The following is a 26,266-nucleotide window of genomic DNA, read 5'->3' on the forward strand; positions in this document are numbered from 1 at the left end:
TTGGGAACTAAAGAAAAGTGGAAAGAGATGAAAAGCTACATGAGTATAATAAATTGATAAAATAACTAGAATGATTTTGGGAGATGCTCCTGGAGAAGAAGTGTCTGACAGTAATAGCCCCTGACCTGCAAGGCATCTATAGCATTTGGCCTGAAGCTTTAGCAGGTTACAACAAGCTCACTTTAAATCAGTGGAAATAATTGGGGGATGGGGGAGGAGAAAAACACTGAGGTAACATTTACATCTTGTTTTATGCTCCTGGAAGCCCCAAACTTTTATCAGAGATAGCAATATAAACAGATAAAAGATCTTTGAAAATCCACTTAGACATGTTGGTTTAGGAATGGTGAAGCATCTCCCCCACTGTCTTTTGAAGCTGTAAAATACCTAAATTGCTAGTAGTCCCTGATCCTGCCAGGCATACTGAAATTGATAGGACTACTCATCTGCTTAAAGATAAGCGTGTGCATATGTCTTTGCAGGAGCTGGGCCTCACACGGTGCCTATTGAGCAAAGTATGCTGTTGCCAAATGTTGGCAGAGATCAAACCCAACCAGGTCTTTCTCATCCACTTACAAAGTAAGTTCTGCCACATACATTCACCCAACCGAAGTCTCAAATTAAGAAAAAGCCATTTCTGAAAAGATGTTACTTCAACCATCTTCTAAAAAGAGGAAAAATCCACTCCAGTGAACTGCAAGGATGGATCAAGTTCCAAGGCCCCTCCACCAATAATGACTGGCCATACACCCCCAAACAGGTAACGGGCACAGGCAGCAAAAGCCCTGCAGCAAATTGCCATATGCCCTGCCATTCAGTTGTGGAATGTAAGGCCCAGGTAGTCTCAGACTTGGACCTACAGATCTGCCAGACAGCAAATGCCTCAATGTTAGCACCCAGTAGCAGCTGTAACAAACTCACACTCCACTACTTACCGCCTGCCGTGGATACAGATCACAGGGAGTCCTGCCTCAAGGGGCCTGACAGGCAGCAGCCTCCTGGCTCCTGATTGGCTCCCTGCCCTATATAAACCCAAGGGGCATTCCAGTCCAAGTAACAGTGCAGATCTTCTGTGGCTGCTATGACTACTCCTGCTCTTAAATGTGTGGCTTTGACCTTGGCTTGATTTAGATCTTGTCTGCTGAGCTGGGCCCTGAAACCTGATTTGGACTCTGATCCTTAGTATTGACATGAGCCTGGAACTGACTATGAACTTCTCTGCTACTCTCAGCCTCAGGTTTGACCCTGCTCTGACCATTGGTCTTGACTCTCCTTGCCAGGATCCTGACCGCAGAGATAGCTCAAATCAGTCTCACTCTCCTTTTCATAGTGCCAGATCCAAAGTACAAGGAAATCTATAAAAAGAACACTTTCATGGGCTTTGAATCAGGCCCACAGTTGCCGATCAGGTCAGGGCTTGCCACACATAGGAAAAGTTCATGCCCTTAGTGAAAACTTAATGCAGTGATCTGGTTCTAAATGTTAAACTTTACACAACATTTTAGAAGATTTGTGGTTTCCCAAACCTTTTAGTTATTAGAATTCCTCATTTCCAAGATTTAATTTTCTGCTTTTTTTTTTTTTTGGTAGGTTCATTCTCCACTGTAATACTAATGCATGCTTTCAGGGTCAAGAAGTGTGAAAAATTGCTAATTTGCAGGTAAATGAAAGAGTGGCTTGTTTCCTAGAGTTTGAAAAGTTTGTTTCACCTCAGACCTTTTAATTGTATTCCCAGAAGGACTATTACAATGGCCTCTCATTTAAAGCAATGTAATGACTGCAGGTGGAGGTAAATTAAATATTGTAAAAATACTTACTGTGCTGCAGAGGCAAAGTCTGATATCTGACACCCAACTGCCCTATTTTAGGCCAAGATAACCACTTTTTTTTTAATGGAGTGAAAGACTAAATAAGGACTTTTACAGTTTTTGCAAAATATCTGATTTTATGTTCACAAAAGTTAACAAAGGAAAATCACCCTTTTTTCCCCAGCCAACGTTGTGATAATCTGAAAGGTAAGAAACATGTCTCACCACAAACTAGCTTGGAATACACTGACAGTTAAGGCTAGTTTGTATCTCAGAAATGGTGTAGATGGTGCAGAGGGACTAGACTTCTGACTCCAGGTTGCCACATACCAGTATAGCACTGCCCTATCCTTGGGGAGGGGTGCATCATGCAGCTCACTCTGGGCCTGATCCAAAGCACATGGACATCAATGAATTTTGGATTAGGTCCTCTGTGCCTGGCCAGTGCATTTGGAGGGGTCATGGTCAGGCACCTGCATCCTTTCTCACAGCTTCTTATCACAGGACTGTTTGGAGGAAGCCCAGCTCTCTCCTGTCCCTTTCTGGCAGCTAGTATCTGAAGGAGCACTGATAAATTGCAGGATCTGCTCCCAGCCACACTTTCAGCAGCCCCTGCACAAGGTGCAAAAGCTTTTTGTGCGGTTTCTATAGAGCTAGTAGGAAAACAGTGCTGGTTTTTTTTCTCCCCTGTGGAAAATTCTGACTTCTCACTGAAAACTTTCACTGGGGAAAATGGAAAGAAAATATTTTGAGCCAGATCACTTTGCCTGCCTGCACTTCCAGGGTGACTTGCAAGAGTTTTAGGGTGCCTCACATATCCATTCTCTCCTGTGAGCTATGCTCCCTGATCCAGCTACATATCCCTTGGTACACCACAGCTTCTCCTCTTATTGACCCATTGTGGTTCATCATGGGAGATATAGTCCTCATGGGAGATATAGTCTGTCTGGGGAGTCCGGCTCATAGGGAGAATGGGGCACTGACCTACAACTTCCATTGGGCACAGGGGTGGCTTATGAGGGTGTGGTTTAAATGTTAAATGAGTTGAAGGTAACTGCTAGATTCAGGCATGTTTGAAACATTTAGTTTCAATCAAAGATATTAAAATAAAATACTTTAACATTTTCAAATCCAAAGTTTCAATTGTTGGCTCAAACCCCTTCTTTTTCGGCATTTTTGTTTTCTTTGACAGGAGATTGAATTTTTCTGCTGGAAGCTAACACACACAAAAATTAATTCAGTCAAAGGCCCAATTTTCCATTGAAAATTTTTTGAACACAAAATTTCTGAACAGCTCAACTTTCCTGTGCTTGTGCTCTTATGAAGGGATGTGCCACAGCCCGGCCCTGAATTAAGAAAGCGTTTTGCTACTGACAGCGTTGGAACTCTCTTAGTACCTGAGTACATCCTGCTGTGAGTATCCTGTATTATGGATAAGGAATCACTACCAGACCCTTCACAAATATATATACTCTAGCTCGGGTGTCTGCTTGAGCTGAAATCACACCCTCTAGTCCAGGGGTTCTCAAACTGGGGGTTGGGACCCCGCAAGGGGTTGTGAGGTGATTACATGGGGCGTTGCAAGCTGTCACCCATCGCCGCTTTGCCTCCAGCATTTATAATAGTGTTAAATATATAAAAAAGTGTTTTTAATGTATAAGGGGGGGCCACACTCAGAGGCTTGCTGTGTGAAAGGGGTCACCAGTACAAAAGTCTGAGAACCCCTGCACTAGACAATATAGGCAACATAGACATACCCTTAGTGTTCAATCACTTTTGTGCTATTTATATGTTGCTTGCAGGCAATACGTGTAAACCAGAAGTTTCAAAGTTTCATGATCCATTTTCCCCATAAGTAGGATATCTTAGTAAGATGATGATAAACAGATCCATAGAAGACTAGCTTCTAGTTTTTCTGTTGAAGTTTCTGAAAACATTATATAATAAGGGCAGCTACTTACCAAATGCATTATCGGAAAGAAAATATTTCAGTGTGAAAACATTTTTTTCTGTAGACAATTAGGCAATCTAGTTTGCAGGATATTGTCCACAAATTATCTTAATTCTTATGATCACAAGCACAGTATCTCCCAAACTAAAGGAAAAAGAGATACTATTTTCATAAAACTAAAGACATCATTTTCATAGCGCTGTAAGTAAATGTGGGTTTTCTGCTTAATTTAAATATGTATATAAATTACGACTATTTGTCTGAAGACTCAAAGGTTGTAGTACATCAGTTTATATTTGGAAGGTCATCTTCACTGTCACAATGGGTGGAAGCTTTTAACTGAAGAAAAACAAAATTCACACAGGATAAAAGGTGATTGCCCCTCTCCACCTCCTACTCGTGAAACGGAGTACAGGCAAGCTTCTCTGATTTTGAGTTAAGATGAACAGTTTGCTCCATTGATCCATTTGATCCTGCACATGTTGACCTAGCATACTATATGGGACCATTTTCTTACTGATGTACATAACTATCTTCCATTAAGAGTAAGAGCCCTATACAAGCTTCACTACTCTTGTGAGACTCCCACTGTAGTCGTTATGGAAATTTTGTAAACAGGGTAAATGAAGTACGGCCCCATGACTCTCCCAAGGAGAATAGTTCTATTTATTCTCATCTCAGAAGGTTGCTTTGCCCCATACAGTAGTAAACAGATACACGAATTAAATATGCAGGACTTAGCATAGAACTGACTGGACACTAATGGTATATCTATTCTGCAGTCCTGGGACAGGATTCCATCTGGAGAAGATATACCTGGGCTAGCTTTAGTCTCGCTAAATTGGGTACTGGAGCAGTGAAGGTGCGGCAGCATGGGCTTCAGTGTGACCTGCCCCACGCTGAAACCTGTGCTGTTGCAGCTTCCTGGACCTGAACTATCTCAGTTACAGCTAGCTCAGGTAGGCCTACCTGAGCTGAAATCACACCCTGTGATTGCAAACTAGACATACCCTTAGGTCTTCTGTCACTTCTGCGCTAAGTCCTGCACCTTTAATTCTTGTACTTGTTTACTACTGTATAGTTCTCCCTTATTTCCACTGCTCTAGGCCACTTTTGAAATTCTCTTATTTCCTAATAAAAACAGACTCAGCTGTAGAAAACATGTATATGAATGTTGTGATCCGGCTGTATCCCTAGCCTGAGAACAAGTACTTCTCTACAAATTAAAGGGTATATCATGTCCTCAAACTCTTTGTACTGGGGCTCTTTAGAGATAAACCTGCCAAATTAATTTGGCTTTTAGTGTTTCCTCATGCGTGTTTACAAACTCAGAAATTGAGTCAGTGAGCCAGCTGCCTGAGTTTCACTTTCCAGTCCTGTCACCATCATGTTAAAAAGTGAAGGCTGAAAGCACATCAACAGGCTCTTGTTATTTCAGATAAATTAATTTTGAGCTGGGGTCTGATTCTACTTTTCTGGGGGGGGGGGTGTTGGTGGGAGGGAAAGACAATGTGTGTGTGTGTGTGTGTGTGTGTGTGAATACATATACAGTTACCCTGGAAAATGTCCATATGAACTATCTCGGATACTCATCTTTGTGGCTTACTGCAGAGCCCAGTCTTGCTCCCATTGAAGTTTTCTCTCTAACTTCAATGGGTGTAGAGTCAAAACACTTATCTTATTTTCTTCAAAAACACAGAATGCTTCTCTTATCTTGACAGATTAACTACAGTAAAATACTAGTTTACTTGTTTCATTCTAAAAGTAACCCTGTGAGTCGTTCACTGTCTATAGTACAGGGGACAGAAAAAACTTTTCACCATCACTGCATTGATATAGCCCAGTAATTTTTATTCCATTGTTAAGCACTGTGCTGAAGATTCGCGGATCTTTTCTCAGATCATGAAAATTGGAGCAACTGCCAGTCTGCACCGTTACCTGGTGCTTTATCACATGCTAGGGTCCTATATATTCTGTGAGTCCATGAATGCTGAACTTGCTGTGGAATCCACCACTTGCTGAGTATTTATGTCTACCATCTAAGCTCTCATTCAAAATTACATTCCTACTCCTGTCACTGTGAAGAAAACCTGCCAAACATAAACAGAATGTAAACTGATGCAGAGGTGTTTACTTCAATCTTCATACAGCCTGAAACACTCAAAAGGGCGCAGCTGCCACAAAAAATCAAGGGCCTTGGTGTAGAATTCAAGACCAGCTTGCTGTGGAGGACACTCATCTTGTCAAACATGGCTTCCCAATTCTAGTAAATGATGTCCTGACCGAGACAGTTACCCCATCAACTCTTTGTGTGACTTAAAATGCTTTATTGGAGTGACTTGCCTCTGCCCTTCTGCATTCACAGTATTTTCCTTTTATAAAATCATTACAAATACCGAGGTGCTCCCCTGATGTGTATCTGCCTGACACTGCGAGTAACTTCTGCACTGAAATTAAGCTGAGAGGTCTGTTTCTGTTTCGTAGTTTCTGGGATTATTCCTTTTTACATACAGTGTTATAGTTCCTCTACAGTCCACCTTCCCATGTTTCCCAGAGAGTTAATAGTATCTGTTAATATTCTAGTGGCTAGGGCACTGTCCTGAGGCCTGGTTTCTGTTCCAGGTTCTGCCCTTTGCTGGCTGGGTGATCTTGGACAAGTCACTGTATCTCTTTGCCTTAGTTTCCCTATCTGTAAAATGAGTATAATAATACTTCTTTTGTAAAGAGCTTTGAGATCTAATGATGAAAAGTGCTAAGTAGAACTAGCTATTGTTATTTTTAGAATGAGGTTAGTCCAGCATTCCATCTGCCACCACAGTATGGTAGTCTTTTGCTCTGTATCGTTTCATATAAATAAAAGAGAATCTCTTCTGGCATGATTCTGATGCATCTTCACACTTAGAGAAATAAATCATTCCTCATTCTGGCAGTTTTCTTTGACGCTTTTTAAACAATAGACCCCCCATCCCTACAACATTTCACCTCTTCTGTGGCTGTTAATATATTATCCTGGCTGCGTGCTGTAATTACTCATCTCCTTCTTTTCTCTAAGGAATGTCTATACTGCTCACTTCTTATAGGGGCATGTACAGTACATACACAGCACCTCCCCGGCCCCAACAGAGGGATAAATAGCAGTGCAGACTCTGCTTAGGCAAGTGAAGACACACTGACCCTGCACAGCTCTCTACACTCCCAAGCAGTGTCTCCCCATCACCCCCGTCTACACTGCTATTTTTAGCAGTATAGGGCCTCTTTGCTGCTGGAGCCTTTCCCAGCCTCAGTGAAAGACTCTGGCAGAAGGGAAACAGGGGAGAAAGGCTCCCTTTTGACTGTGGCATGTACCCTACACCACCACAGGTGGTGTGCAGTGTAGATGGAGCCCCAGTCGCTATAGTCTTCGGGTTGTTTCAAGGGACACAAGCACATTTCTTGTGATTTCTATTGGTATAGTCTGCAATGTTCTTTTCATTGTTTTCCTCCCTCTTCATTAATTACCATAATGTACCGAGGTTCTGTAATCCTTCCAGTCACATGTACCTGACATTTGTATACTTCACGAGAGTAACAGTCTCACATTCTAATCTAATCTCTGTACTGCACGCATCATTATCACATTCTAATTTGGATATCTCTTTGTACTTTTTTACTTATCTGCAGCGATGTCAGAAGCATAGACCAGGGTCAATTACCAAGGTAGCTTTTATTCACTCACAGTCCCTAAATCAAATCCTTTTTCTTTTACACACAGAGCAAAATCCAGCATTTTTCCCTCTCCAATTTTAAGAATACAAAATCATAAACTGGCCTGGGTTTTCAAAATGAAGTATCATTCTATATGGGCCATGTTACAATCCCTTTAATCTGGTTCATAGCCCCTTACTCCATGAGTTGCCTTATTAACTTCAGTGGAACAAGTCACAGAGTCAAGGTCGCATTCAGTGTGAGTAAGGCAGTCATTATGCAGCCAGTTAACCCCAGGCTTAAGTACTTTGCTGAACTGGGACCAGAATCCAACCTGCTGGAGATGCAGCTACACCCACAGTCATCACTATTGTACATCATGTGGTTCTGCCAGGATGATGGACAGTCATCTGCATCCGCATCTCAAACACCAAGCTCCCACATTACCCCTTCTGTTAGACTGCCTCCTGGGCCTTCATGAGGCTGATCATGTACCACCCAGCCTATGATGTAAAAGTGTGCAGAGGGAGACAAAAGATATAATCTCCCTGTCTATGAAAAGGAGTACCTGAGACTTGCTCTCCCAGTCCTGAGAGATACTTCAGGATATTTTCATGTTATATAAGCTCCTTTCTGAATACATTTTATACTAGGTCCTCATCCTCTAGTCCGGTAGGGTCCTTATTTGGTATCTCGTCTCCTTACTCCACTTTCTCCTTTCTCACCTTCATCTCTTTATTTTCCTTCTGATTTCATTTCATACAGATCAATAACATATTAACTAAATATTTTAAACCTACATTGAAATAATATGATCATGTATTCTTTACTTCCTCCCTTCCCCTCACCATCTAATGACAAACATCTTGGGCTGAGTCAAACATTGTCCATTAACTGGGCTAAATCCTCATTTGGGGTAAATCACAGCAACTCCATGGACCCCAGCTGAAGATCTGGTCCATTGTTTGACTGTTTAGACTTGGTCCAATAGACTTGGTATAGACTTGGTCCAATCTGTGTAGACTTGGTCCAATCTGCTCTTTGTATAACGTTGTGCTTTATATGTTTATGCAGTGGGCTAACCGTCTGATTCACTGTGTCCCTCTTCTTTGACCTACACATTTTTGCATGAGTTGCTGGGCCAACAGAGTCATTTTGAATATTCAGGTGCTGAAAACATTTTTAAAATATGTTAAATTGCATCAGGGACATCAACGTTTTCCAAAAGTAATCTTAAATGGTAAAATGGTTAACTGCCTCTTTCTGTAATTGTTAGGTTTACTAGCATTCTTACTTGCCATGCACAGCAGTCAAATCCATTCCAACCATTTCACATGTTTCTTTGACAGATTGCATAGGGCTCCATTTTATCTATGTGACAAACTACATTTAAGTCCCATGTTCCTTGGTACAATTATGACAGAAATATGAATTTAGAAATATGATAAATATGATACAATTTGAAGTCTGGCAATATAATAATCTGATATTTATGGAACCATAAGAGAGAGGACATGGATACTTTTTAACATACATTTACTTTGTGATTTTCCCCCTTAAATATTTAAAATCCTGTGTAGTTGAATTATTTTCAGTAGGAGTTGGGTACCCAACTGCCCTCTGTACCTTTGAAAATCTCCCTCTTGTTCTTTGTTCTTATTGTGGAAACATAACAGTTAATGGATAAATATGCATTGTTTCCTTGCAATCGGTAAGGAAATATATTTTTCGTTAACATTGTGCTAGTGCTAGCGCTCATTGTATCTGCCAACGAGTCTCAATCTCTGGAAAAATAGCTTTTGTAAGCCAACTTCACCTCAAAAGCTTTAACAAGAAACTTCAGATCCTGGTCACTTTGAAATATTTCTGTGCTCTGCAGTACAGACAGAAAATTGCCACAAACTTACTCCTGGGGGAATTCTGCACCAGTGTGTGTGTGTGCAGAATTCATGTCCCCCGAAGATTTCTTTGCTTCCCTGCAGTGAGGGATGGGGAGGCTGCAGAGTGATCTCCCACCTTTGTGCAGCCAGTGACCTGTGCTCCCGAGTGCCATTCTGGAGCCTCCACATTTATTTACTGACAAATAAAACTTGCCGAATTTTAAAATATTGTGTGCACAATTTTTAATTTTTTGGCACAGAATGCCCTCAGGAGTAGAAACTGCAACATTTTGTGAACAGATTTGCAAATTTTGGATGCTGCTACAAATTATTTGGAGACTGATAGTTCTATTAAAAATAATTAGCAAATAACAGGAATGAAATCTGTCTGAGATGGATACCCCAGGAATGAAAACAGGTCCTGAGATTCTGCTGCTTTGAACTGGGAAAAGATATTTTTTTAGACTTAAAATATACCACTATGGCTTTTAATTTTAAAATATCTAAAACCATAAAAGGCCCAAGCTCTCATCCCACGTATCTCCAAACTACCAACTGAGTTCAGTTACAATTTTGGCTGTGCAGTGAATGGAGGATTAGGCGCCCAACATTTATTTGAGAATAATTCTGATAATCCTTTAACAACATGATCATATGGCAGATGTGAGATTTTAGAAAATAAAATGAGTGCATGAGTTAAGAGCCCAATCATAGTACCATGAAACAAAATAATGCTTGTCAGTTCATCCCAACAGTACAATGCCTGTATGGTAATACCTTTGAAAATAATAAGCCTAAACATGCGGTCCTTATTCTGGCAACTCTTATAGATTTAATTCAAACCCCCATTGAAATAAATGGAAAAACACCATGGGGAATTGCAAAATCTGGCCCAGCGTTAATTAAACTCTATCTCACATGAATGTTGTTTTCTCTTATCACTGTGTAATTAGTTTATATGCCCAATGCACTGGAAGGAGAAATTATATAATAGATATATATATTTTAAAAAGGCAGCTGATTTACCGAAGTACTTCACTTCATTAATATTAATCTTCTCCCCATGCTTGTTGTGTCTAAATTATCTTATGCTTAAATCTTACAATCAATTCAAGTGTCTCTTGAGCCTGACTTTAACAGGGCTATTCATGGGTAAGGCTCTGCAGGATCTGGTCCTTAAATTGTAAGATCACAGACCCTCTTTCCCCCTCCCCACTCCACCCCCCCCCCACCCGTCTCCTTGTAAAATACTATGCACATCAGTGTCACTGTAGAGATAATATTCTGTGCATAGTCTTGGTGGTGGTTGGGGGAAGGTTAATTTGTTTTTACATTTAGCCAAAGGCTGCCATTTTTTTTCCACATGAAAAAGTCAGCATCTTCCATTGCCACCATCTCAGATTTTAGTGGCATTTTGATTGTTTGAGGTGTCAAAATCAAGACAAGACTAGAAAGAAACAACAATTTGTTTGCAATATTTAAGATCCTACTGCTGTCTTATTTGTGTCTGTTGAGATGATTGTCTCGAGGCATTCTGTTAAATTTCTGCATGTAGAAGTAACATATGGCATGAATTACTTTATACAATTCTGGAGTGAAATAATGATGATAGTTAAGGTTGCCTAACACTTTCGATTCTAAGCATAGCTGGCTAGAGGAAGACAATTACATTTCATGGCAACTTTCAAGGTTTCTGCTAAGACCCTCATCTCACTGAGTGCTCAGGAGAGAGCTTCCCCTCCTGTGTCAATCTGCTTTATCCACTTGGGGAAGGTGCACTGAGTACCATGCCAACAAGGGACCAGATTCTGTTCTAAACCTCTCAGGAGGTGCATCCGGGATATATGATAAAGATGACTTTAAACCATGACCTCCCAGTTTGAGCTGGTCTTGGGCTGATGAACCCCAAGTGTAAGTAAAAGCAACCTTACGCCAGTCTTTTTACATGGCTACCTATTGGCTTCACTGCATCCTAGAATTACTGGAGGGTGGAGCACTCTGCCCGCTCCCGCTCCCTTCTCTGACATGCTGTTATACTGGGGACTATACGAGAGGAAGCACTGGTGCATGAAGCCCATATTCTGGGGAATATTCTTGTGGGGGCCCAATCTGCCCTCATTACAGTAGGGCCTAGAATCTGGCCATAGATCTCTAATATGGCACACCCAAGTCTGATTCACTTAGTCAAGCAGTCTTTCAGAATGGATATGCCATATCCCTATGCTTGGCTGTTCTGCCTGTAATTCCCACTCCCTTCCAGAGTCAAGAAAAGAGCCAAAGAGTCTTCAAGATTCTTGATTTCCAACATTCCTCTGTCATCTAACAAAGCATCTGTGTCATTTCCCTCTAGTACAGGGATCAGCAATCTTTGGCATGTGGCCCGTCAGGGTAAGCCTCCTGGCAGGCCGGGCCTGTTTGTTTACCTGCTGCGTCTGCAGGTTTGGCCGATCGCAGCTCCCACTGGCCACGGTTCGCTGCTCCAGGCCAATGAGGGCTACAGGAAGCAGCACGGGCCGAGGGATGTGCTGGCTGCTGCTTTCTGCAGCCCTCTTTGGCCTGGAGCGGCGAACCGCGGCCAGTGGGAGCTGCGATCAGCCAAACATGAGGACGCGGCAGGTAAACAAACCAGCCTGGCCCTCCAGGGGGCTTACCCTGGCGGGCCACGTGCCAAAGGTTGCCGATCCCTGCTCTAGTGGCTAATCCTCAGAAGATAATAGCCTACTGCTGCCAGTTACTTCTGCTTGAGCTAAAGGAGTATGTGCTGTGGATCTAAAAGTCCTAGCTTCCAATGCTCCTGATGACCCATGCAACAGGTCATTGGATTTTTATTGCTTCACTTTGTTTTTAAAAATAAAGCTAGGAGCTACATTTAAAATGTTAAAAGAATGTTAAGGTTACAAAGTAAAACAGTCAAGCGTTAGGAAATGCCAGAACTATGGTTTTCTGGGCAGCCTTAATTCATCCCTTTAGTGTGTATCTGACATGAGCATTAAGTTACACTTGGGTTGGGGCTGGCTATGAGAAGCTGCCTTATCCTTCCTCCTTTCCCCTATATTGGGCAAAATTTGGTGGTGAGGAGAATCTAGCTCATAGTGGTGTACATAAATTGATTACATGAGATTATACTGCAGCTACAAATGTTATAAGATTATACTGTGTAAAACAATAGAAAACAGATTCGTTCCTTGTTTGAATGTTCTACTCCCCACCTAAAGTATATGGAAAACAAACCTTAATGAAAAAATGTACGATATTTAAGGTGTTTCCTGACTTGAGTCTGGACTAACACATGATTTCCATGAATACAGTATCAAGCAGCTACATTCAGTACAATATGTAACCAAGTAGGAACTTTTGAGATGAACTATGCCATTTATTAATAGAAAGTAAAAGATTGCTCAGGTTTTTCTTGGACACTGATTTACCAGTATAAAGGCTAATCTACTAGTTTAACAAGTTATGTTTTAGTGAGCCATCCTCACATTTTGAACTTTAATGAATCCTTCTATTTAATGGAAGTTTCACCTGCAGCTCTAAAAGATTACAAATGAGTCTCTTTTCACTCATTTCCCAGAACCACACTTAAATCTTTCTGAGGTAATGGCTCATAAAAGGTCTTAAATCAATCTGAGCAATTAAAAAAAAAAAAGCTGTGCCTTCAGTTTTACAAAACAGCTTTGCAACACCTTGTATAAGAGTGGCCTATAACAGTAATCGCATAAAGGATCAAACTAAACATGGCATCCTGCCGCTTTAAGACACACACCTGCGTGCACAGTGCTGTTCTCCTCTGGCCAACGTATAGAGTCAGCACTGAGGCTTTCCTCAGGTTGGCACTGAGGGAGGGGCACCTGCCAGACAGTGGTTAGTTTGCTGCCGTGGGACAGGTTAGATTTGGAGCAGGGCCACGAAGCAGGCCTATAGCTTTTAGTACCATACTTGCATAAGATATGCATCAGACTTTGATGGAAAAAGGTAGATAAGATTTGTTGTTGTGTTGCGTCTGTGTTAATGAAACACTGGTTTAACATCAGTGCAAAAATGTTATCAACATACCTTCAGTCTAGTACAGAGTATATATTGAATAGTACATGAATTAAACAAAACTCATCTGAATGGTTTTGACACTGTATTCAGTACTAGTTGCATTATCAAGCATAATTCTTTTCTAAACCAAGCAATTAGTTAGTTCACATTAAGCCTTCTTAACTGTTACCTTATTACGCAGCAAGAATAAATCTTCACTGCCGTATGATTTTTTCTTTTTTTGCATAGCTTTCAGCAGAGGGAAAATGAATAGCTTTATTTCCACTTCCTTCTGTTTTAAAGAGTTTTCATAAAAAATCGTTTCATGTATTTGTGTTTTGCTGGTCTAGATAAATTGTTACTAATTCCCCACCCCTCTCTAGGTATGACATAGAACTAGAGAATAAAATAAATATGAATAAAATGTTAACAAAATAGAAATGTTACATACAGCAGTCCTGACACCCATTTAATGGGCCAGATCCTCAACTGGTGTAAACTGCTGGAGTTCCATTTAAATGTATAGATTTACACTGATTTATGCCAGCTGAGGATGTTGCCCCATATATATAGATAGCTAGATACAGATATAGAAATAGATAATATAGATATATAATATAAAATTTTCTTATTGAAGCCTCTTAAATATGGATCTTTGCATTTATCTCACCCTAAGCAAGAGCAGTAACATTATTTTATCACTGTTACCAATGGAATAACATTCCAACAGCTTTCATTTATTCAAAGTTCCCCACTGAGTGTTAACTTTAGTTATTTTCATAGCTTATTATTCCAATAACTGTCATTTCCAGTATATAATATGAAATTTCAAATTAGAACTAGTTGAGAATTTTCCATCAAAATGATTTTTTCAACAGAAAATATAGTGTTTTTTTAAGTCAAAATTTTCTGCAAGACCTGACCCTAAAATATTAAGTTTTGAGTCAGTTCAACATTAAACTGCATCTCCCTATGGTGCTGCATTGCCTGTTAGGAGTTATAATTCTCCTGCCTGGTGCCCTCATTTTCACCTCTCGACGGGGCTCCCTGGGCAGACTGCATCTCCCAGGATGCACACAGTCATATGATTCCCATGATGTACCAGTCAGCTTAGTCAGAGGGTTGACTGTATTGCATCATGCCGATGTAGTCCAGCCAGGGATTCCAGACCATAAAATAGAATGGAAGCATCATACTCTCAAAATACAACTCCCATCAGGCAATGTAACAATATAGGGTGATTCATTTTAATGTTGAAATGAAATGTTTTGGACCAGTTGAACAAGACAAAATGAAGAGTTTTGCCATTTCCAAATCTATTATTTAAAAAATTTTTTTGTTCTGAACCCAGGTGAAAAGAAATATTGAAATATCTGAATTTCTATGGGATGGAAGTTATAATTTTCACTTAGGCCTATTTAATATAATAGAAATGTTTGAGACATTTACTTATGTTTTACATAAGTTGTAAAGAATAGCAAGAATGTGCATATTTATAATATGCCTCATTGTATTACATTGGCTTACGTATATGTCACAACTGAAACATTTCATATGTCGTGCCTTGATATGTAGCTTCTTAAAAAAAGATATGCTCATAGCACTACGTATGAAACCAGTGACTAAAAGTGGCATTATTTATTGGCTCTATTTATAAATGACAGGCAGTTCTATTCCCTAGCTACATATAACTTAGCTTTACATAACGCAGTTGAGCTCATACTGAATACAAACTAATAATCTGAAGTTTACTAGAAATGACACAATTCACATCTATTGAATCAATGCAACACATTTGACACAATACTGAATACAAAAGGAAATGTCCCTCTTTACACTGCTGAGTGGCTTTGGAGAAAATTCAAGATTTCTCTCATTTAAAATCTTCTCCGTGCTTCAGCTCTGCCAAATATCTCACATAAGCATTACCTTGTTCCCCACAGGCACTAACTTCATTGATCACATGGTCCAGTTCCATTGCTTCTAATTCTTAACTCTGTCTTACCCATGGATCCCCTTAAATCAAGTTTCTACCCCTCTGCATCACTAAAACTCCTTTTACCAACGTGATCAATTATTTTCTCCTCCCTTAATCAGCGGGTCTCTTCTTTATCCTCAAACTCTTGACATTGTCTTCTTCATTCCGACTCCTCCAGAGTCTTTCAGAACTCAAACATTTCTGCATTGACTCCATCTCTCTTCTTTCCCTCTCTGTTGGCATTCCACTGGGCTCTCACTTTGGACTGTTCCTTTTTCCTGTATACACATTCACCCAAGGGGAGCTCTCTGAAACTCATTTGGCTCTATACAAATGATTCTCAGATATAACTCTCCCCTACTGAACTCAACCCCTACCCTACCCCAACTAACTTCTATTTATTTAAAACTTTCCCCTCTCCCTCCCTTCTTCATCACTGTAAAAGTTCTCACACCCTCCCCATCACTCAGGCACATATGAACAGCCATACTGGGTCAAATCAGTGGTTCCCTGTAGTCCAGTATCCTGTCTTCTGACAGTGGCCCATGCCAGATGCTTCAGAGAAAATGAGCAGAACAGGCAACCATCAAGTGATCCATCTCCTGTTGTCCAATGGCAAACAGAAGCTAGGGACACTCACAGCATGGGGTTGCATCCTTGACCATCCTGGAGAATAGCCATTGATGGACCTATCCTACATGAATTTATCTACCTATTTTTTAACGCTTTTATAGTTTTGGCCTTCACAACATCCACTGCCAATGAGTTCCACAGGTTGAATATGCATTGTGTGAAGAAGTACTTCCTTTTGTTTGTTTTAAACCTGCTGCCTATTGATTTCATTGGGTGACCCTGGTTCTTGTGTTATGTGAAGGAGAAAATAACACTTCCGTATTCACTTTCTGTACACTATTCAAGATTTTATAGACTTCTATCATATCCCCTTTTAATCATCTCTTTTCCAAGCTCAAAAATCCCAGTTTTTTTAATGTCTCCTCTTACAAAGTTGTTCCATACACGTAATAATTTTTTATTGCCCTTCTCTGTACCTTTTCCAATTCTAATATCTTTTTTTTTTGAGATGGGGTGTTCAGAACTGCAGGCAGTATACTAGGTACAGCCACAACATGGATTTATATAGAGGCAATATGATATTTTCTGTCTTGTGAAGTATCCCTTTCTTAATGGTTCTAACAGTCTGTTAGGTTTTTTTGATTGCCACTGCACATTGAGTGAATCTTTTCAGAGAAGTATCCACAATGACTCAAGATCTCTTTGTAGATATAGTTGGGATTATGTTTTCCAATGTGCATTACTTTGCATTTATTGAATTTCATCTGCCATTTTGTTGCTCAGTCACCCAGTTTTGTGAGATTCCTTTGTAACTCTTAGTTAAGTCCAAAGCAGACTGCAATCTTGAGTAATTTTGTATCATCTGAAAATTTTGCCACCTCACTGTTTCCCCGTTTTTCAAGATCATTTATGAATATGTTGAACAGCACTGGTCCCAGTACAGACCACTGGGGGACACAACTTCCCACTCCCCCCGCCCCCAGATATAGGCTGATACCAAATCCTATTGCCTGTTCCTCTACAACATCTCCAAACAATGACGCTGGAACATTTTTAATAGTGGGGGTTCTGAAAGCCAGGCCTCTTACCCCTGTCCCCACCCACATCGCTGAGGCTGGGAGCAAAGCCTTGGGCACGAGGTGGCAGCCAGGACCCCGGACACACAGGCGGTAACCGGAGCCCTGGGCGCATGGGGCAGTAGCTGAAGCCCTGGGGGAGCTGTAGCAGGCCCCGCACCCATAGTTCCCGCGCTTATGTCTCCAAAATGTGTTCTTTCCCCTCTATTCACACTGCAGTCTTTTTCTGTCTGTTGGCCCGCCCTCAGCGCAATAACTTGAACTTCCTTGGCTTTGCTGTTACTTACTTTTCTCCCTTCCAGTCCACCCAAATACTGCTGCTAAAACCATCTTCCTCTCCCCCCCATTTCATATTCCTGTGGTTTCCCCTTGTCTTCTGCATCAAATTCAAAGTTTTTGTTCTCATCTTTTAGGCTATGCACAATTTCAACACTGTCTTCATCTCTGCTCATGTTTTCCTTCTTTCTCTCCCAACTAACTGTGCTCTTCCCAAGCTGCCTATTGAAATGACCTCTATGTATCATTCTCCTTTTCAGACTGCCTTCCATGCTATCCATTTTATCTGGAACACCAATTGTTCTTTGAGCACTAAACAGAAACCCCTTACTCATTCAATCTCTTATTAAAAACACACTTCTTTCATGAGGCCTTTCCACAATAATTCCAGCAAAGAAATGGGGGAGGGGGGTTTACAATAAAACCTCTTACCCCTCGTACTCCCCATTAAAAATAATTTGCACCCCTTTGACCATGAGCAAGTGTACTGTTTGTCTGATCTGTTTACTGTTCTAACTCTGTAACTTAGGGCCTGATTCAAAGTCAGTTGAAGTCAATGGAAAGACTCACTGACTTCAATGGGCTTTCCATTGGATCAGTGTCTTATATTGTAAGCATTCTGGTGCAGGGGCTGTCTTCTACATTTTGTGCAGTGACAGCCAGTGTGTCATTATTCAGATAATAATAAAAATGCTACTTCCGGTCATAGCATGAAAATCTAAGTAGTTATGGCTCATCTGCTATACAAATTACAGTAGAAAGAGACCGCGAACTTCAGAGAAATATGGAGATAAGATTGCTTAATATGATATTGTGGCTTAGCCCTCTGTTAGGCTGATAGGCAAAATTCAGTCTGTGGTGCTCTGTTGAGGTAATAGTAATATCTGCCTCTTCCATGTTAGGGCTAAGTCCATTTTGTTTGCAAAGCAGTCTGGCTCTAGTTTTGATAGAAAACCACACTGGATAATTACTTATCTAAACCTTAGGGGTATATCATGTCCTCAGACTTTTGGATCCAGTGCTTCTCAGATATAAAACTGCCAAATTAATTTTGGCTTCAAAGGGTTTAGTAATGTATGTTTACAGAGTTAGAAATGGGGTCAATGTGCCAGGCATTTGAGTATCTTTTTCATATGTCTTGACCACTTGAAAACAGAACATTTCATTAAACAGCCAGGGCTCCAGGCACATCACTGACTTAAAAACTCAGTTCAATTAACTCTCTGGGCTGGAATATGGCTCTATTTCCCTGCCCCTCCCTTGCCAACAAAGCACCATATGAGAACATGAGGGAAATGTCAGGATGAAAGATGGCCAGAACCTAATCTGTCATTCTTCTCCTTTTGCATTTGGAGTTCTAAAATACAATATTGTTTTCTGACTATTTGTGTAAAACACGAGTTTAAGCCAGTTTTTCCTTGTTGTCCTTTTTATTGAGTCCCACTCCTGTCAAGGAGAGAGAATCCATTTGAGGAGGGGAAAGGAAAGGAAGGGAGGAGGGAAAGCACCTCTTTTAGGAACTCCTGAGTGTCAAGGATAAGGGGATAAGCTCCCCTCCTCCCCAGGCCTGAATGAAGTCCTTCTTACTCTGTTCTTTCAAAGAGCCAAATTCTGATGTGCTTACTCACATTGAATACTACTTTACTCTGCAAAGTCAAGAAGGCTACTTGTGGAGTAAAGTGCTTTTCAATATGAGTACGGGTATCATAATCTGGCCCAGAAAAAATGTATTTTTTACCTTTATCTCTGAATATCTCCAGATCCTCCATCCTCTGGACCAGTGCTACTCAAAGTGGTGGTCCGCTGACCAGTGCCGGTCCGCGAGCCACCAGCTGCCGGTCTGCGCGCACATTGGAAAAAAAATTGCCGGTCCCCCACATCAGATGGCTTGAGAAGCACTGCTCTAGATCATCTTCCTCCTGGCCTTTTCTTTCTCTTTTGCATGTCTGTACTATTATTCTGCTCTTATAGGGTAGTCTTTTGTGTAGTAGTACATCTGAAATTTCCTGTAGCTTAAGGATATGATTTAGTTGGGTAATAAGCTCCTGCCACTGTTTGGGGGAACCTTGCAAGGGGAATTGGTGACTTCTTGCCACCTTTGATAAATGTCCTTCATGGAGCTGCACAAAAGACATAGTCCCTGCCCCAAAAGGCATACAGTCTAAAAAGGCAAAGACAGAGAATGGGCTTTGTGGACAGAAACACAACATATAAGCAAAAGTGAACAAAGTCTTTAACAGTGTATACTGGCTAAGAGTAACTGAGATGGAGGTGGGCGATGGGGTCCAGGCCACCCCATTCCAACTAGCCTCAGCTGAATGAAGACCCTGGGGACAGCAGGGGCGCATGTTGGGGGAGACGAAGTGGTCCTGTGAGAAGACTTAGTGTTGGTGAGAAGGGATTACTGTTTCTTTAAGGGCCAGAAGCCTTGTATTGTAGGGTGGGGAAAGGTTCTCCTCTTTCCCAATCAATCATCCAACCAATTAAGACAACCCTTGGGAATGAGGGGACAGTACAAAAAACTCCCTGTTCCTATTGTGAGTGGAAAGTGTGGGAGGACGGACTGGACTGGACTGTTTGCCAGTGGACTTCTAACACTGTGAGGGAAATAGATGACCTGGGGTCCCCTTCCCAGGCAGCGAAAGATGGATGGAACACCCAGGAGAACATTGGGAGGAAAGACTTTTGCTATCAAGATTTTGTGTTTGAGATAAAATTATTTTGAAAGACTTTTGTGGCCAGCACAGGTGGAACTGGAACAAGGAAGCCTTGTGAGAAAGAGGGAGAGAATGGTTTAGGGTGGTAGAGCTGTCACAGAACCTGATGGCCAACCCCAAACACTCAAAAATCATGAGTCAGGCTCTCTGGAATTATAAGGTTACTTTCAAAATAATGAGCTTTTATTTATTTTTAAAAATTGTCTTCTGGTTTCCAAGCCTTTATTGAGAAGCCTCTTGCCCCCAATGTTTATATGGGCATTTAAGATTCAAAATTCAACTTTAAATGCACTTGAATAACTGTGGGCATCCCTGTTGGCTTCTTCAAAGTGGACTTCACGTCTGTCCTAACCTCTGGACTGGGAGAACTGCATTCTATTCCTTTCTCTCTCCTTCATTATCGGTATTCTCAGCATCTCGCCTAAGTCTCTTCTATCTCTCTTTACCTCTCTCTCTCTATTTCTTACATTCCTCAGTTCTCCTCCCTGCACCTACATGCACCTCTCCCTGACCCCCATTGCCCTGCACAGCCTCAGTCTCCTGCTGCTCTCCTGACATTCCCTTGCATTCCATCAGCGGCCCACTTGACCTCTTCGTCCTCTCTTCTGCTCATCACATTCCCCTGTCTTCTCATAGTGCCCTTGCTAGAGCAATAACTATAGAGTGGCAGTCATCTCCCCCGAGGGCATATTGACTTCAGTCTCACTGATAACAGTAGGTGTTGGTAGCCATCTTACTGGGGCAGCCTCACTTCCACACGTACAGGTGTAGGGAATGATGACCAACTTGCCTGAGTTAGACCCATCAAAAATAATGGCACATAGTGGCCATTTTGAATACAAGAAAACTTGTAAGATGGAATCCTAGTGTACTGTTATGGCAGGTGGTAGCAGCTGTTACTGTTGCACATAGTCATCCAAGTTCTTTTTCTTAATATGTGAGCAAGTTTTGACTCTTAGGAAGACGGGGTTTTGTTCTGAACTATGCCAAGATTTCATTTGCAGAGGCAAGTATGGGAGACAAATAGCTATGCAAGAAGCAGTCAGTTCTTGAGGCAGAGTTGTTCACTGGGAACTGGGCTTTGGGCTGAGAATCCTGGAAGATTGATTTGCCTGCAGTTTGATCATTTTATTCGTGTGTGTGTGTGTGTGTGTGTGTGTGTGTGTGTGTGAGAGAGACAGAGAGAGAGAGAGAGAGAGAGAAAGAGAGAGAATAAAGTGAGTTAAATGTCGTGTACACTCAGAGTCTGTGTTAGTGATTTCTCCTCCACTGGGAAGACAACCTGTAAGGTCCTGGACATCTGCAATGGCTCATAGAGGGGTTGGCAACACAGACCAGGAGAGTATAGGTATATTTCTTACCAATGTTAACTTTGATTGCCTTATTGCTTTTTTAAAAGTAAAATACACTAGATTGCCCTCCCGCCACCATCATCACCTTCCGTTCTCCACACACCAGCATTTTCAGCTGTAGTTCCAGTCACGTTATACCCCAAACCCTCCATTTCCTTCCTTATCACAATGAACAGTCAACTCATAGGATAAATAACTGAAATAACTATTTAGATACCTTAATCAGCTAGTTTCTTGTAGGCATGACTGAAAAAGTGGGTCTTAATTAGGGATTTAAATTGTGAAAAGCCACTTTAGACGCTTGATCCATGCAGAGGGAATGGGGTAAGAGAAAGCATGGAGGTAGTTGTGGGAGAAGCAGTCACATCCAGTAGGAAGGCTGGCATAATTAGGGGTGGTAACAAAAGGGGATTCAACACAAAAATAGACTAAGTAGATGGGACAATATGTATGGTTTGAAGATGATTGCCAGAAACGCTGAGTAGTGGAGAAGGGAGAGTCATTGGAAGTGTTCCAAGGGGACAATGGATGATGGGGTCAACATGATGGACTACGAGGAAGGTTCTAGCGGTTTCATTTTGTAAACACTGTAAAGGGGGGGGCGCTAGGGGTGTCATGCAGGCCAGTGAGGAGAGTACAGTAATCTTAGAGCTTGATTAATTTCCTGTAAGCTTGGAAAATCTGGTATAGTGTGTACCTTTTGAATTGACTTTCCAACTTTGTGCACCATTGCTATCCGAGAAAGGAAATTCACTAAATATGCTAAACCTAGGGGGAATTTTTGTTAAATGTAAATTTGAGTATGGATTTCTAAAATATTTAGTCTAGACTGATTATATGAATTCCGAATGTACAGTAGTTCTCTCTCTTACTCGCAAATTTTTTGGTGCTTACATATTCCAAGAGATGGATATTTTGAATAATATTTTTCATCTTCTCCACTGACAATATGCACAGTGCTTTTGTTGGAAAATGTATGTATTTATCATACTCATATACAAAAGGCAAGTAGTTTATTAAATAATCTTTTAATTGAGAGAGAGGGATTTTTTCTTTAAAAGATATTTAGTCTTTTTGCTAGTTACAAATTTCTCAATTTTTCTAAACTTATAGAAGATTATAGTTGTCCCTTTTGCACACAGGAATCTTATTAGGTAGGGATTTCTTGTTGAACTTTGATAAGTAATAAGGTTTACCTTATTCTATTTTCTTCAAAAAGTTTTGAAAATTACAGTGGTATGTTTCTGAACCCAAAAATCATTTTATGCAGTAAAGTATCTAATATTTTCTCAGAGAGACAGGGTGGCCTGAAGAAGGGCTCTGTGTAAGCGTAAAAGCTTGTCTCTTTCACCAGCAGAAGTTGGCCCAATAAAAGATATTATCTCACCCACCTTGTCTCTCTAATATCTTGGGAGCTACAACCTCACTGCAAGCATGATATTTTCTTGTCCATTCAGGTCAAAATTTATTAAGAGATGACTAAACATCCATTTTTCTGTTTATAGTATAAATTGAACACGTTGTATATGCTGAACAATGCTAGAGTCAAACTAATTTTGTTAAGACCATTCATTTGATTAAAATTCATTCTTACATTTGTTTTAGATAATGGGCCAGCTTCCTCCAAGATCTCACAGAGAGGTGTAAGTTTTTAGTGAGTATTTACCACAGTAATCACAGGACAGTATGGGGGAAAACTACTGAGATTCCACTTCAATCAAGATAAAAAGTACTGGCTGTGGTGTTTGACTGCGGGCAAATGGCAAACAACTAAGAGTCTTAGGCCTTTGAAAGAGGACCCAGTACTTCTCAGGTATCAAATTGCCAAATTATAGCTGGCTTTCATTGACCTGGGTCTGGATGGCTACATCCACTCATGCACAGGATCTAGTTTGAGAAAACATTAGCTTTCTTAACGCTGCTGATAAACTACCTGCCTTCAGTACACTGCATTTCAGCTTCAGGTGGCTGAACTTCCTTTCAGGGACCAACAGCAGGCAAGGGGGCATGCAGTTCACCATTTGATTGCCCATTTGACATAGAGAGGTGCCAATGGCAATTTACGCCCCCTTTCCTGTGGTCAGTTCAGGAGGGACAGGGGGTCTCTTCTATTCTGACACCAACTGTGACGGTCGATGTGTCATAGTTACGTTCTGTGACATTTAGGTGCTCCCTGGCATGCCACTAGAGAAAAGGGGAAATGGCTGTCTGAAAGCCAGGGTGTTTTTAAACTGCAATGAAAATAATAAATACTAAAGTATAACTATAGTGGTGGCTCCAGCTATCTATTTTAGCAGTAACAAAATGGTGTGATTATTTATGTTTGTAGATTACTTTGTGTTAGCGTCTGGAACACACAATCATTTGACACCTGGCAACGGCCCAGTGCAGCAATGCAGGCCCATTCACACTCTCCCCTGACAACAGGAAAAACAGCACATGCCGCTACACTATTACTGTCACCAAGCACAGAACAGAAAAAAAAAAAAAAGACGGTTGGTCTGTTAATTGCTTTTATTAAAAGGTCATTAGATTTGATGATTAGCATGGAAAGAAGCAGAAACCAGAATTCTGGAGAGGGAGAGCGAGAGAGAGGAATTAATTATATTTTAAAGGTAGGGGGCAAGATTTATATAAGGCCATATTCCTATTTGTACAATTATACCAGCTGAGACTCTGGCCTAAAGACTATATAAAAGAAATACAGCTGAATTACAATCAGAGGGAGGGAGGGGAAGGTGTTAATTGATCATTTGGGAAGATTCTGTAGCTCCTTTAACCATTTACAAGTTAATATTTTATAGAGAGGGTGGCTTGGAAGGTCATAAAAAACAAATGAAACTTTGTAAAAGGGCATTTTTATATATCTATATTTTGCCAGATTTTTATTAGAACTTTGTCTGTATAATATTAAATAACCCAATCTACTGTGCTTACATTGCATTCCACTCTTAACAACCTAAGAAAACAGTATCTTTTGTTATTTGGATTTAATCAGCACATCCTGTTTATACTTCCTTTTAAACTCTCATTCAGTTGACCAATGTTAGCTTTTGTAATTCCTGCTTTATTTTATGAGGCTTATGCAAGTGAAGCACTTTAACATGCTTCAACATGTACAGTATAAGAATAGTCACATTCATTATAGTAATCCTTCTTCCTACGTGCCAGAAAAGTCGTTCTACTGGAAATAAATCAGTATGTCCTTGCATTAGCTGTTCATTACTATATGAATATAATTCCCATTAGGAATGCTATCTTTCAGAGTTTTAAAATATGACAGGTGAATACATGTGATTTGGGCAGAAATGTGGCATGTATGATCTCAGTTTATTAAGTCGATCTTTGGTTGATAGACTAATTTTCTACTTGTGTTTTTGAATTACAAGAGACAATCCTTTGAAATCAATGGAATGTCAGTATATATACTGTACAGTATTAGGCATAGTAAACTTACTCAGCAGCACAGAATGGGGGTAACTTGCCCAATGTACTAGGCATATTTTGCAGAAGTAAACTGGTTAAATAACTTAAACAGCTAAACACTCCTTTTTATGAGAGAAGGAAAAAAGTAGTTGGGCAATTCTTAAACATTTATCAGCTTTCTAAAACATCTGTTACTCTAGCACCTAGGCATTGTATATAGATTCCACTTTTAAAAAAAGGAACATTAGGGTTGCTAAGTGAAGCACCAAAATTAGAGAAATGCAGAATCTAAAGGTTGCTCATGCAACCTTAACTCTACCCCCTCATGCATATGCACTATAGTAGAGTCATATATTACATGATCATGTATTACTATTTCTGCAGCAGTTTCTGCAGCCAGTCAAGGACTACTATACAACTTATGTCCCTAGGCACTCCCTAAACTTTAAGTATTCTGCCCTGTGGAAGCAGAATGCCCCAGGCCACCTCTTCTTGGCCACTGCACAGCCACTCCAAGTACTCTTCCTGGAGCAAAGTTACAATTCGACCCACAATGTGTAAGATTACTTGTTCTGAGACCTTCGTAATACAAAGGCACAATCGGGATCAGTTAGGAGTAGATTCAGAAACAGTCCACCTATGCTGCCCTTACCAGCACTGAGTGACACCTTAACTACACAAGTTGTTTAAACGAAGACTGGCATAATAGGCCAAAAAATCTTTGGGCCGGATTCTGACACCTTACTCATACAGATTAATTCCTTACTGCATAAGTAGTCTCATTGGTTGTAGTGGGACTACTTAGGAAATAAAGTGCCACTCATGCTGAATAAGCTTGTCAGAATCCAGCCCTTTGTTGAAAGAAGAGCTGAGCAAAAATCAGAATTTCTGTCTGCTGAGTCCTATTTGGGCTGGAGACAGTATGTTCCATGATGCACTATGTTCATGGGACTCCCTTGATGTCCCAGGTCAACTCATCCACAGAGTGCCAGGGGTATAGAGGAGACTGGGGGCATGAAGCACCTAAGCATGAGGTACCATGGCAGCTCAGTGGCCAATGTCAAACTCAGCTGAAACAAAACTTTTTTGTCACTTTTTAAATGAAATGTTTCAGAACTTTCTATTCTACAAAAATAATTGATGTTTAAACTTGTTACCTGTTTCAGGAAGGAAACAAATGTCTAAATATTGTAGTGCATGGACATGCCAGTTTTTGACTCATTCTGATGGGAAGGTAGCTTTAACCTTAATTATGGAGTATGCACTGTCTTAGATTTCATTTCCTTGTTTTCATGGGTTTGAATCATATCATTGTGTTAATGTATCTTGTGTGGTTTTATTTCTAAGCTAACAATAAGCTAAAATTATTAACATAATGATGAGACATTTTAAAAATTGATGGGGCAGCTGAATAAACTGCACAGTTTCTAGACGATCCATTCTCTACAGCCAAGCCCTAAGATACAACCGCATTTGCTCCAACCCCTCAGACAGAGACAAACACCTACAAGATCTCTAT

At 40.6% G+C, this 26,266-nt stretch overlaps 1 long non-coding RNA gene across 1 annotated transcript; it reads left to right on the forward strand.

Annotated features, from left to right (window-relative positions):
* Nucleotides 1–559: 559 nt before the first annotated feature.
* On the forward strand, nt 560–24,126 carry LOC141983764 (uncharacterized). The gene is made up of 4 exons (XR_012638502.1): nt 560–579; nt 1,591–1,660; nt 3,001–3,221; nt 22,927–24,126. It is a non-coding gene; the product is annotated as an uncharacterized LOC141983764 (long non-coding RNA).
* Nucleotides 24,127–26,266: the final 2,140 nt, after the last annotated feature.

The sequence above is a fragment of the Natator depressus genome, chromosome 1 (genome assembly GCF_965152275.1).
Source record: "Natator depressus isolate rNatDep1 chromosome 1, rNatDep2.hap1, whole genome shotgun sequence".
NCBI lineage: Eukaryota > Metazoa > Chordata > Testudines > Cheloniidae > Natator > Natator depressus.